Source organism: Egretta garzetta, unplaced genomic scaffold (genome assembly GCF_000687185.1).
Source record: "Egretta garzetta isolate BGI_Z169 unplaced genomic scaffold, ASM68718v1 scaffold15, whole genome shotgun sequence".
Taxonomy (NCBI): Eukaryota; Metazoa; Chordata; class Aves; order Pelecaniformes; family Ardeidae; genus Egretta; species Egretta garzetta.
This window is the reverse complement of record NW_009259798.1, coordinates 68,782-81,618: the sequence shown is the minus strand read 5'-3', so window position 1 is coordinate 81,618 and position 12,837 is coordinate 68,782. Positions and strand designations below refer to the sequence as shown.

General features: G+C 40.1%; 1 protein-coding gene across 4 annotated transcripts in view; it reads right to left on the bottom strand.

Annotated features, from left to right (window-relative positions):
* Positions 1 to 12,837, bottom strand: part of RNF144A (ring finger protein 144A) — a 48,492-nt gene that overhangs the window by 11,643 nt on the left and 24,012 nt on the right. The gene's annotated exons all lie outside the window — the stretch shown is intronic.

Here is a 12,837-nt window from a genome sequence, read left to right as displayed (position 1 = left end):
CTTGTGAGCTCAGCTGGCAGTGGCCAACTGGAGACAATTACAGCAAGTAGGTCCCTAACTCCCTGTAACCAGATTGATGAACAAAGAGCGAGGCTAGACCAAAAGCAGAGCGAAGCAAAGACACAAAACAAGCTCAGCATACAGCTGGGAGGGAGGCAAGAAGGATTACACACCCTGCAGCAAGCTGTCAGCCTAGGAAGGCAAAGGACTGAATCGACCTTGCCGAGTCCAGCGTGCCTAACCATGGGTCAGAGCACAAAACTGCCTTTTCCTTCCCACCACACCATCAAAGAGGCCCAGCAATGAGCACGCTTCCGGCCTAACCCTTTGCATGTGGCTGGTAGCTGCTAAGGTCCAGACTTTCAGTTTACTCAGCCAGCCTCTGCTCTTTCTGTTGTGCCTCTCGGTATGTCTATTCTGCTCCTTTCAGAGACCCTATATTAATGTTTTATTTTAGATTTTACCTCTTGCAGGTTCATTGCAGCAGAAACTTCACTTCCTGCCCACGTAATTTCTGCTGCTCTGGTACACAGCTTTTCTGGCCGCAATATGCCACCAACTTGATAGCACAACAAATAATTTCTGTCAGATTCCCCTTCCCTGTGTCTCCTACTCAACAGAGACAACAGGTCTATTGTTTGGAAAAGAAAAACAGAAACCGGATAACTGATATTTTTAAAGGTTTTACATGTGTAAAAAAATCCCTGTGTGATAGATCATGGTCTATGTCTTCCTCTTTATCAGTAGGAATTTAATGAAGACAATTGTTCACTTAATAGGTGGTTTGAGTTGCAGAACATTTCCAAGGCTTCGCTTAGAGCTCTGCAGGGCAGGTGGTGGAGCAGTTCAGGAGAACCACTAGCAGCAACCACAGCAGGCTGAGCTCTGGAAGAACCAGGTCCTAGGTTGCAATGCCTTGGCAAACTGGGATTTCAGCTGTAGGGAGGTATTAGTGTTGCCATAATGGCACTGTTGGCTCTTCCCTTTCCCCTCCATTTGCAGACACCAAGCGTGGATTAAAATGAAAATGTATACATTTTTAATGCCAGCACTTAGCACTTATAGAAAGTACTTTTCAAGCTGAATGAGCTTTGCCATCATTAATCATTGATGTGGTTAATTCTCTTCCTCAACCTGTTTGGGACCATTGCCAAAGCCCATTCGATTTTTCTCCCTTTCCTCACATCTTCCAAGGAATGACACAGTTCATCCCTGTCACGAGCAGTGTCCAAGGCCTTCCGCTTCCCCTCATGTGGCACTGGCCCCTACCTCCTCAAAACCAGCCCAGCCAAAGTGCACTTCTTATGCTACACCTTCTAGGAACACAGATGCCGTCTCGAGGCCATGAAATATCACTGTAAATCAGGCAGAGGATAAAACACTGTCCACTCAAGACCTCCTTACTCCATGGAGTAGAAGTAAGGAGATGGAGAAGGAATAACCCAAAGTGGTTGCAAGAGAGTTTGAAGCACCGGGTAGCTGTGGCTTCTCTTGAGAGCAGACACAAGACGGGCCATCTGTGGCAGAAAATTTTTAACTGGCTACAGTACTAGAAATGCACCAGCATGCAAGCAAAACAGTAGGATTAGGTACTTGGTTATGTACTATGAAAAATTCATTACAAAACAACTACAAAAAGATGACAAATTGTTGCTCATTTTCTCTGCAGCTTGTAGTTGATCCCATGCTGGAAGAAAGTATCTTCATAGCCTTTCCATTAAGGCAATAATATAGCATGTACAGTATAGTATAGGATGAACAAAAAATGTGGGAGTGTAAGTCACCCCAAACAACTTTCAAAACTAACTGTATTACACATTTTTTTCTTAGAGAAAACAGGAGCTGAAATTAGGTAGCAAAGGGCTGAGGCTGGAATAAGGTCACAAGGTATCCTTCTTGTTGTATATTGACCCTTACAAAACCAATATGCTGAGAAGCATCTTTATTCTTCCTTTAATAGATGTATGCCAATGGAAAGTACTTTCATTTAAAGCAATACTTTTGCTAAATTCCACTTGTTTCTTTCTTTAAAAAACCCCTCATTGTATTTCAGTAATTAAATAACTAAATATCATTTAATAAGTCACACTTGGAGATTAAACCTATCAAAAACTACTGGTGGTGATTCTGTACATTTCTGCTTATATATATAGCCTGACAAGCTGAAGCCAGGGTAAGACTTGGCATTTCACAAAAAAATTACTCTTTACTGAATTAAGTAGGTCACAAGCGGAAATGTTTCCTTCTGCATTCAGTTTTGTACTTCATTTCTGTACTCCGACAATCTTCACCAGGAATGATGATGACCTGCCTAGCCAGCAAGAAAAAGAGGACCAAGCCTGTTAAGTTCTTAGCCATTTAGTCAGCTGCATTAGCAAACCATGTGTGTGCTCCTACACCTTTCCCAACCCAGAAGTAAAACATGTCACTTCGAATCATAGAGTAGAATCATAGAATCGTCCACTTTGTAACAATCGTTAGGCAAGTTACCCTGTTTTACCCTGCAGCTGCAACAAGTGAACAGGTAATTGCAGTAGCTTAGATTTCTGTGCAATATGCACACTCTCAGCATACCGGGGAGGAAAAGAACAATTATTGTATGATGGCACTCTAGGACACTGCTGGGGTTGGTTGGGTTCCTTAACTATACAGATCTATACCTTAACATTCATTTTAAAACTTCCTGTATTTTTAAATTAAAAGGAGATTGTAATATACTACCATGTATGAATGTTAGACGGGGAACCCCATGAAAACTACCATATAAGTTTTGTAATTTCCCATAGACAAAGGAAAGCAAAGCATTGCACAACTTATGTTATATATAAACTATATAGAGACTATATAAACTATATATATAAACTTTATTTAAAACCTTATATAAGTTTAAATGAACCGCAGTTCAAGATGCTTCGCGTGCCCCCATGACTGCCAAATAGCGTAAGATCAGTCAGAAGAGACCGGTTAGCTCCCCTGAGCATGCCTTGTGCATCCTTGCTCTGTCCTCTTTCTGCACATCACTGTTGGCCTTTCTGGTGTCTGGATGACTTTTTCTTTCACCTGGTAACCCAAGAATCCTTACTGTTGTTTGCTGTCCCCATGACAAAAGTCAGAAGCACATCCACTGTGGGGAGTTTTGGCCCAGATCCATTCTCTCACAAGGATCAACTGAGAGCCCAACTCTGCAGTGGTTTTACTATCAGCTTCCTATATAAATTAGGAACCTTTTTTTTTTTTCCCCTCAGAGATAGATGGCAAATAAAGGAGCGACTTACGTTCTGAAGCTGCCAAGCATAGCCTAATATTTAAAGCTCTGTGCGATGAGTTGCACCTCTAACCTTTGCACATCAAGCATTGCGTCACACAGAAATGTATATTCAGTGACCAGTGATGTGCTGTTGCTTTAGAGCTGCCCATCATTTTGTCTAGTGTTATAAAGATCAAACTACCCTACGAAAATGAAAATGCTTATTTTTTGCCTGATTTCCAAACCATAACATGTAATTTTACTCTGCTGCATTTAACTCTAACAAACTTGCACTGGCCACGGCAAAATCTCAATATAAAGAATTAAAATGTCTGGCTTTTCATTTTCTTTTAGGAGAATTAGAGCCACAGTTATGCCTATTTCTGGTTATGATGCTTTGATTTATTTCTCCTGACACGCAAAACCAAATAAAACCCATCATAATTCATAAGAAGGAATCTGACTTTCATCGTTCCTATATGGGTCAACATTTATCTACCATCTACTTGGACAGAAAAAATGTGCTCAGTTGGTACCTAAGGTAATTTTACAATACAAAATGCATATAATGAAAAGCACTTCAAGATTTTTGGTGAAGATCTTCATTTTTTAAAATAGAAGAACATACCTTTTTGAAAGTTATAACAAATTTACTTTTAAGAACATGTTACTGCTACGATCACAGGAAATAAGGAATGGCTTTTCAAGACGCCACCTTTTATTTGAGAGTTAGGGCAGGCAAAAAGATGAACCCGGAGGTTTTCTTTAACAGCTACTAGGTGGATTTTGTCAAAATTCAGACTTCTGACTACGCTAATACTGAAGATGCAAGCGCCAAGCCCTATGGGAAATTTTATAAATAAGTCAATGGATTGGGAAAGGCCAAAAAAGTGTGACAGGATTGCAGAGCCATGTGTATCATCACCGTATCATTTGATTTATTTCTAAAAATTTTAAATGTATTTTAGTCGTGGCACTAGGCCACAGTCATCCCAAAACAAAATGTGCACTATATGCAAAAACTTCTCACACTGGTATTGGTAGAACATTTAAAAAAACTCAAATACATACTGACAAAAATGAAAGGGAAAAAGAAGAAATAAAAGGAAAGAAATCTAGTATTTACCAAGTCCTAAAGAAGAAACAGAATGAATTTTTTACAATGCATTTGATTAAGGTGAACATTAAAGGTAGATGAAGGCAGTTGCTATTGTGCACAAATATTAACCAGGTAAACAACCCTTCACCTTGGGCAGACAATCACTAAGAGTTTTGCACCTCACTTCAGGAACACAAAGAAGGGCTGACATGCTTTTTCAACAAGGGAGGAATTTTTTTTTTATTTATTTTTAACTAAAAAATATGATTCTAAAATTAGTGGGCCTAAGTTTCAATGCAAAGAGGGGAAATGGAAAATACTGGGAAGAAAGCTCAAACTGAACAAGAAAAAGTTTCCAAGAGAGGTAATTATTAACATGTAGACTAAATTGCTGAAGTCTCGCAAATTCTGTATCATCTGCAAAACAGGATTAGACAAACTTCTAAAAATATATGTACATACATATGCACACACACACATGTGTGTGTATATATATATATATATAAACTTGCATTCAACCACATAGAGAGTCAGGAAACGCTGGTTGGTATTTTATGATCCACATTACAAATGACATCAGGCTGGATGAGTGTAATGATCCCTTTTGGCCTTACATTCTAGGAAAGAGTATGAAGAATATGAAAGAATATTGAGTGAGAAGCACTTATTTAGCAGTGTTTTGTAGCTACAAATCTACAGTTTGGCCTATGGATGTTTTTGTGCCAAAAGGATACTAAGCCAAAGCTCAAAACTGATGTGATGAGGCTACACAGGTGAACAGAATTACTGCAACAACTACTTTTGATTGCATTTTGCAATAGTCTTATGTTCTATATACTGGGTATTTTTCTTTCCGTTACTTAAAAATGAATACTGACAAGGTAATATCTTTTCTTGCCAGAAGATGTTGTAATACCAAGGTTATTCCACTGCTCTGTGCTAATTCCACTAAGCTAATTCTGCAGTCTGGCTAATAGGTATTTACTGTGGTAGACGCTTTGCCTGTAAGTCCTTCAGGTAATGTGATGTCCTGCTCATTTTTAGCTTCAGATTAGAACAGTAAATAGTGATGCAGTGTGCAATATGCACTGGGGCAGGGGGAGGGAGTACGCATGAGAGTGAATGTCTCTCACTATAAATAAATCAGAGAGATTACTTTGGGTGTCCAGGTCTCAGGTGGAGGCTAACATTCTTGGAATAATAGCTCCCCTCCCTTTTGTCCAAACAGTAAAGTCACTCTGGACTAGAGAGCTTTACCCTGAAGAAGATATCGCTCTCTAGAAAGACTTTCCATTTAGACAAAGCTGAACCACCTTAAGAGGAAAAACTCCCCTGAGATAAGCAGATGGTGTATTCTCTGAAGAGGGGGGAAGAATGACTGAGTAAGGTTTGAGCCTTCCCTATTCCTATAGAGTAGGGATTCCTGTAGCCATATAAAACCGTCACATGCTACATTTTTCTTTTTTTTTTTTTTTAATATTTCAGTGGATACTTCTAAAAACAACAGGAATGCTCATCTGGTAATAAGACAAATGCACCTTTAAACTTAGTGTTTCGTAGAAAAAGAAAACTACTTTCTGCCAAATTTCCATGGTACACTTAGGGCATGCAAGAAAACATGGAAGAAGAAAGAAAAAAAAAAATGGTAGGTTCCTTGGAAAGCTTTTAAGCTTCATTCAAACTTACTACATGGCTTTTTTGTGGAAAGTAGTAGTTATAATCCTGATCAAATCTATTCTTATTTAATCACAGGCTCAACTTTGAAATACTCTTGCATGGCCGCTCCGGTGTGCACGATTCTCTATGGCAGATCTACAATCTGGCTTTTTGGTATCACCCTAATTCTACTTGGTTGACAAGTGACTTACTGGAAAATATCTATGCACGCTTAATCACAGAGATCTGTTTGAGGCATACACATGACCATGGGAGTGATTTTTTTTTTTTTTCTTTATTAGATATACTGTCAGCTATACCAACCTAATCCAAGAACACAAACTATATTCATCCTCACCAACCACCTAGATCTCAGAAACAGATGTACATTAGACAGATGTTTAATGTTTGTGATATTACTTTGAACGTTAACGGATCATTTCCACTCCTATAGACATCTTCTCAGAGATAATAATCTACTTTCAGAGAAAACATCACTATCAAAATACCAATTTTTGTTAACCCTGCAGCAGATTCATGAACCTTAATAAATCATAAGAGGAAACAGTAGCTTATCTTGACATGCAGTGCTTCGTATCTACAAATGTGAAAGCAGTAACAGAGAACAGCCTTACATATTTGCTCTTTATATCCTTTGTTTTGTGGCAAAGACAAGAATCATGCTACACAAGCATGCAAGACCTTGACTCTAAGACAAGCACCTGCAAGGCTCTCCAGAGCTCTGCAAGAAGGAAATACCCAGTGCCCAAATTTGGCCTTCTGTGCTGTGAACAAGGTGGTACAGACCAAGAAAGGGACCTTGGCCAGGACCAGAGATTGATAACGGCACCGGTAATAAACATTTTCTCCAAAGTGGCAAGTAATTTGAAAAAGCTCTGTTTGACAGGCTTTCTGTCTCTAACTACCCAACACTTGGCCTCTTTTTAGAGATTCTTTATTGTTCAAAAATCGCCAAGGGTAAATGCCTTTTCCTTTCCCCAAGGTGTCAGTTTTTAAAGACTGTACCAGCTGTTCTGAGCCTGTACTGTCAGTCTAAATCCAGTCCCATCATCTTGTTTGTGGACAATGGCCAAACAGCATCTTGGCTGGGGAAGATAAATGCAACCCATGTGCCTTCATGTTTTGGGACAAACCACCTGAGCATCCTTTTCCTGAACTGTAAAAATCAGTCTTGTCCAAAAGTCCTTACACTCCCATCAGCTGGTAGCATAGATGGGAAATGGCCAGCAGCCTGCCAGGAGCAGGGACTCAGCCATTGCAAATGCCACTGTGGTCAGTGCAGAGATGGCTGCTGATGTAGCCCGTGGACAGCAGTGCAGATTTTGCTGCTTTGGCTCTACCTCTGCCCAAATACTTTGACAGTACACCCAAATACCACAGCAGCCCCTGGTACACACTTCGTAACTGATGCAAACGACTCACAGACAAGATATTCACATTGGGGATGAGGTGCAGGACCCCTCTGCTTGGTGTAGCCTCCAAACCCTCTGCATGGCAGTAACTGTGCCAGTTTGAGTACAGGGAAATGTCTGCATCAGTCAATAAATGAAGATGAGGCAAGAAGAAATGTATGTATCATCAAGGATGCAGGTATTTTCAAGCGAGAGCTATCCCTGAAAGACGAGCCCTGCTGACTCCTTCAGCTTGAGAAATATTAGACTATAGCAAATATCCTTTGAGACGTGGCGATCAATTGCCATAGACATGACAAGCAGGACAAGCAGCAGGAACTAAATGAACCTGAAAAATGAGTGCTTGTTTCCAGTTGAATGTCCTAATAGAGAAAGAGGAGGCAACAAAGACTTACAGCTGCCTATCCTATGAAATGGTGGGTTGGTTTTTCTTTTTTTTTTTTTTTGAAGGAGTTTATATACACACACACACTCACAGATTAGTGTGTGCTGTAAAATATATAGAAGATGTATAATTTTTTCTTCAGAGAAATCTTTCGCATCAGTAGACAGTCAGCAGAAAATGGCCAAAGGAGACAAGGATAATATCTTGTGGTTCATGCATATCTTCATCTTAGAATAGCTATTGCAAGTGCATGTACATTTAAACATTTTTTTTGTGTTGGATTTTTAGCCCTCCATTATCTTGCATAAGCTGCTTGTTCTCACTTACTCAGGGCTGCAATTGGTAGAAACACACAGAGTAAACTTTACAAAAAGAAATTTGTTCTCAAATGCCAACATATGCAGGATGAAACTCAAACATTCAGGAGGCAAAAACAACAACAAAAATTCAGTCTTCCCTTATATGGTTGGTTGAGAAAAGTTTATTCTATTTCAGAACAGAATGAATATTTCTGAGTGGGAGGACAATGCACCTGCAGCAAACAAAAGTCCTTTCACTTTCACCTGCAAAACATTATGCAAATGACAACGAAGTAGTTTTCCCAACACCCCAGTGAAGACAGATGATGTTAATCTCATTTAGTAACGTCACATGGCAGAGGGGAGAGCTGAAGGCTCTGGCTCAAGTTTAGCTTTCACTCAGGGCTCTGCAGTTCCCAAGTGTGTATTAATTACACTGAAAATAGGTGAGTGTATTATTTAAGCAGAGAGTTGTGTCATCACAGCACCTACAAGACAAGTCAGAACCCAGCCAGCCATGTGAATTGCTATGCAAACACATGGTGACCTCTAAGCATGAAGCCTCTACTGACACGTCACATGTCAAGATTAGTATCAGTTCTCTGCTAAGGTTCTGGGGGAAGTGAGCACAAGCAGCAAGCTCTAAGCTTTGCCAGCAGCTGGAGGAAAACTGGAAAACATTACAGCTACTAAGAAGTACCCAGAGCTCTAAAAAACCCCAGAAGCCATTAGGTTTCCCCCTCCCTCCTGGTTCAAAGCAAGCAGGGTATCTCCTCTTGGTAGAGGTGGGGGACAGCCTGACCTCAGCTCAGTGCTGCCCTGCCAAGGCAGGCTTCCCTTGGTGAGCAGGGACAAACCATGGTGGAGAAGGAAGGCAGCCAAGCCCACCTGCTCCCATCCATGCTGCCTTGCCCTAGGGGAAGCAGAAGCTGATGCTGCCTCATTTGGAGTGAGAAAAAACACTGAGCAAATCGTGCTTTTGCCCCATCTTTCAACTCAGAGGCCAGCAAAGCTCTATGTGCTTCCCGTCAAGCATGACAACAGAAGGAGGAAAAAAAAAAAAAAGGGAGATGCCTACTGCCAATTACAGGCAGGTTACTGGTATTTGCCTTGTTGATCATAGGGTCTTCCCTTCTTTTCAGGTCTTCAGCCTATGAAGAAGCTCAATTAGGGGAATGAGTAGAATTAAGTAGACACATATGAACAGTCATGAATAGGCAAATACAGTAATCCTGGTTAAAGACTGCTAGTGATAGCAGGGGAGTCTATCGCTATCCCACTGTCATGCTACTTGAGATAGAATACACTTAGATATAGACTGAAATCACAGTTCTACCAAACTGAGAGGGACACCTAAGGGTCCAGGGAGTATTAACCAGCTGTTTTAAGGGCTTAAGGTAGAGCCTGTGGGTAAGAAATTAAGTACAAGTATCTACTAAACAGATATAAAATTGGCACAGCAGCATTAGTTTCAAACACCACATAGCTGATCTACACGTCCACAGCTGGCCAACAAGAAATCACAGACAAGCAGCGGAAGGTAGGTCTTAACATTAGTTTTGTTATTTTCTTTTTGATTGTAGGACCTCTTGCTCTTTCTCATATCTGAATAGCACTCTTTCTTTCCATCAGTAACAAGGTGGAATGCAAATGAGCAATCAAAGTATCTTTTTCCAAAGACAAGTTCTCTCTCAGGCTTCATATTTCTTGTTGATATTTGCTTGTCTGGACTGCCTACTTGACTGATTTTCTTTTTAAAATTGAGAAAGGTAATCTCTGGTACCAAAATTATCATCACTGCGTAAAATCCTGAAGGGGACTGAACAATCTAACGTGATGCCAAGAGGCGCTTAGCCTGTCTTGAGTAAAAGCAGTAGCATCATGGATTATGAAATGGTCAGAATTTCAGGCAGGAATTGGACTAAAATTGTTCCTCTCATCTTCCCCCACCCCCCAAAAAACAAAGGCTAAACAGTAACTGAAAAAAATTGGTGCAGTAACTAATACAAAACAAAGTTAAACAGAAAGAAAAAAAGTGATGCTCTGCTTGCTTTACTCTTCCTTTCCTTCCATAAGGAGATAAGTGTCATAAGGAAAGCTTTCTGAAGAAAACATGCAAAATCAATTACTTGTCCTGGGGTAAGCAACTGCTAAGTGACTGCCTTGAAATTTAAAAGCTACGAGCTACTTACTGTGTGCTATTTAAGTAAAGGAAATGTGACTTAATAAAAAGCAAAACATTTAAGCATTTTGGTCCAAATTTTGAAAAGCACACTTAAGATTGGTCCTGTTGCTGGCATGATTCCAGAAGGAAAGAGCTATCAGTTTGCCCGTTGACAATACTCGGAAAAACAACCCAAGAAAAAGCCAACAGCAAATGGCTTGTTTTCCTTTCTACCCTCCAGACTTTGTTCCTCTGGTACCTTGAGCAATCCAACAACGGATACATTCCTAATGGATGAGATATACAAAACTTGAGAGCGCTTACAGCATTGTGTGCGCATAATGATCATAATGATAAAAACTATAATGGAGTATTGTACTAATAGCCACAACTGGCAAAATAATACGATGGGAAATTGTAGCATCTACGCCTTATCAGCAGAGGAGTAGCAGTCTGCTCTATTCAACCTATGCACAGCTCTGCCAGAGAGCAAAAGGAAACAGTGTCCCCATTCTATCTTTCTGAATAGCAATGTTGTGTTATTGTCTAAGTGTCGAGAAGAGACAATCCTTCATGAGATCTTTACCACACCACTTCTACGTTATAAAGAGTGAAGACTGGCAGAGATTTTACAGGATTGAGAAATCTGCACATTGATCTAAATTGTGCCTACATACCAGTAGCACTGCACTTGAAAGGTCTCTTTGTACTCCATACTCACACTGTCTCAGCTTGCTGTGACTTAGACAGAAGGGCTAGAGCTAGGAACAAGAGCTGCAGCAAAACCAGTTTTTGCACTTGTAATGGACATCCCTTTTTTTTCGCTCATGTCACTGCAGAGGCCATCAGTTACCTCAGATCATTTACATAAAAGCAAGAAGCCAGAACAAAATTATGTACTGGTCCATCAAGAACAAAACAGAGATGGTCAAGTATTTCTCCAATTGTATTCCCACTTATCTTAGTATAAGGGACTTGATCTACTGTACGTAGACATCACCCAAATTCTTGAGTTGAAAGGATTTTTTTCCCCCTGTTGGTTTTCAATAACTTTAATTTGGCTGTTTACAAAACACAGTTCATATTGAGGACTGCAGCGATGACTTCCAGAAACACCAAGTTTCTGGAAATCATCACTGGAGGAACACCAGTGGACAAATCGGTGCACAGTTTTCACACTCTTCCTTAACCATTGCCAATACGCTGAACAGGCTTGCCTGACTCATTACAGGAGTATTTTCCTAGGCAATTTATTAACCTGCAGGTTGTCCACAAGGTAGAGGTGGAGGCCTTGGTTTTCAGTCACGCTGAATCCCTGGGCTGTAACAGATTTATAGCTATTGCCTCCTGCAATTATTGGGATCGATTCTTATTTCTTCCCCCACCACCACCAATGAAAGCAAGGGTAATACTATTTCCTATTAACTCACGGGAAAACTTCAGGGTAAATCATTTTTTCAGGGCACTCAAACGTCACTGTACCGAAGCTCATACAAATGGCAGAGAAGAGGCAGGCAAGGTATGCTGGTTCACTTCAACAGGCAAAGCTGAATGAACTATTCAAGATAATCAAATACAAGTAGTAAAAATGGATTGATGATTCCACCTAGAGTTCAACACAAGAATCCAATGTCACCACAGTAAGCTTACTTACACCAGGTCCTAAGAACAGGGGATTGGCAAAGGTTACATCTTTAGTATCTGTAACAGGTTATATCTTTCGAAACAGTGGTAGGAGTCAGTAACTGTGTTCTACCAAGATGCAGATGATCAGCGACGGCAGCAGAAGCCAGAAGGAACAAAGTGGAGAGGAAGAGATGTATCTGGCGGCCTTTCTGCTGCCACTTAAATGTTACTGAAAAATGAAATGAAAATATTCTCTGCATCCAAGCAACAGGGAGAGATGCAGAAAACTCAGCTGTAAATACTAGAACTACCCATTGTGCAGCAGAGAAGAGTTTTCACAAAGCCTATTATTCTGTTTTTCATGAAGCCCATTATTTTATATACTTCTGCACGCTTGAGCAAACACTCCTTGCAAAGTGCATAACAAAGCAATACTTGTTTTTTTCAATTGAACAGGCACTAGTGTTTGCAACAGACTGTACCTGTTTACCTGCCTGTGTACTAGCTTTCTCTTTTCCCATACAACATCAACATTAAAGTTGGTTATGACAACTCGGGAGTTTTTAGAATATTACATGTATTAGAAATGGAACTGTTTGTATCGCTGCTTTTTTGCTGTTTTCAGTAAGCAACAGAAAGGAGCTGTCTGTTCTGTTGGCAACAAACTAGCTTCTCAATAGCCATCAGAAAAATAATTATGTAAAAAATGGTAACATTTCCATGAAGAAAAATAAAAGCTAAGACAGACTACTTAAAGAAATCCTTGTGCTTCAACTTTAAAAAAACTCCGCCCCCAAAAAACCCAAGAAAACCCTAACTTTATTGAAAAGGGCTTTCAAATTAAAAATCGCCTGATCCCACGTCTGAACCCATTATTTCTCAAGAGTTTATGACACCATGTTAAAGTCTTTGAGCAAGTATCCCAGAA